The sequence below is a fragment of the Notothenia rossii genome (genome assembly GCF_949606895.1).
Source record: "Notothenia rossii genome assembly, chromosome: 2".
In the NCBI taxonomy this organism is placed as follows: Eukaryota; Metazoa; Chordata; class Actinopteri; order Perciformes; family Nototheniidae; genus Notothenia; species Notothenia rossii.
Window position 1 is genome coordinate 71,927,869 of NC_136904.1, and position 1,642 is coordinate 71,929,510.

The window sequence follows — 1,642 nt, forward strand, 5'->3', positions numbered from 1 at the left end:
TGGACAGGTGACTATCAAAGGACTAGCAGCAGCAACAGCAGCATGATGATGATGATGTTAAATGTGTTGTTTTAGGAACATCCATTGCAAATACATGGAATTCAATAAACATTGAATAGCATATCATGCAGTTTGTCTGTGCCTTTTCCTCCGTGTTGTCCTGGTTTGCTGTGCTGCCTCCTAGTCGCCACCATGGTTTGCTGTGCTGCCTGGGGATGCTCAAATCGCTCCGAGAAAGGAGTACGAATGTACGGCTTCCCCACTGACACAGAGCGGAGGAAAAAATGGCTGGCTCAAGTCAGCAGGAGCAATTTCACGACCAACAGCAAAAAAATATGTGAGGTTATTATATACAAACACTGGATTTGCACTTTTTCACAAAACGAAAACCACACCATTGGGAAAGCTTAATGTTTTGTTTTATACAAAAAAACAGGGAAAGGCTTGAAAAACACAAAGCTGAGACTCAGGGTGCAGGGTGAGGGTCTCAATGCAGGTATTCAGGCTCCATTGAATCCCCCTCTGGTTCTTGTGCTGAAAGAGGGAGTAACAGACAGGAGAAAGGGTTATACACACCTATATAGCACACCTATTGGATGGGAAATTGCCTTGGGGAGATAAGGTGTGGTCTTTGTTCCCAACTGAAGTTATGGAACTTTATTATTTGTGAGTTTAACAAATTATGACAAATGGCATCAGTAACAGATGTGATATGAATTTCTATAAAGTTGTCTCACATTCTTGGTCATATTATATGCAGTATGTAATGAGTATAACATGTCCAGTAAGTATAAAGTGTTTCCTAATACTGTGTATTCAACCATTATGGTATAGTGTATGGTAGCCTACTATGGTATGGTATCCTAGCTTAATCTGTTATCTGTAAACGTTCCCTAAATCTACTAATTTAGGGATAATCCACTGAAATGCTTTAATACACATGTTAATTTGAATCAGATGTACTGATAATATCCGCAATATAAATCTTTAAACTTCTTCTTACCTTTAAAAGTCCGTCACGAACGGTCTATTATGCTGCAACTCTACAGCTCTGCTAGCCTTGGCGCTAACTTCCGGGGAACGATTGAGAGGCTCCACGATCCGCCATTGCTGTAAAAAAGTGGTCCATTGGAGTGAACGGAGATGACGTAACTCTCAGTCTATACGGCGCTGGCATGCCCATAAAAGGAAGTGCTACGCTGCAAAACTGGACTGAATAGCCCCGTTTCAGCGTCCTGTCCATCCACTTTGTTAGTACACAGCTGAGTTTCCATTCCCCATAACACTAGCCTCATCCCAATACCCCTCCTCGACTCCTCCTTTCCCTCACTCTCTTCCCTTCCTTGCGTCTTAGCTCTGCCTCCGTAAGATGCGAGCGAGAGACACGAGGAGGTGACCCGAGGACAGAGGAGTCCTCAGGTATTAATTGGGATATCCTCGTTCACTCAAACGTCACTTTTAAACGACGTCCGTTAATGATGACATGTGCACAGCTGTATCCCCTCTCATCGGGCTTAACTGAATAACCCCTTAGAACCGGCCCATTTGTTGTTAAATATTCATTTAAATGAATGAATCTTTCTTTGTTAGTCAAGGAATTCAATATATGATGGTTGGTCCTGCTTTTGTGTTCCGTTTTGGT

The 1,642-nt window shown here is 42.5% G+C and overlaps 1 long non-coding RNA gene across 1 annotated transcript; it reads right to left on the reverse strand.

Annotated features, from left to right (window-relative positions):
• Nucleotides 1-402: 402 nt before the first annotated feature.
• LOC307030054 lies at nucleotides 403-1,642 on the reverse strand. The gene is made up of 2 exons (XR_013805511.1): nucleotides 1,004-1,642; nucleotides 403-534 (listed from the first exon to the last, which is right to left on the reverse strand). It is a non-coding gene; the product is annotated as an uncharacterized lncRNA (long non-coding RNA).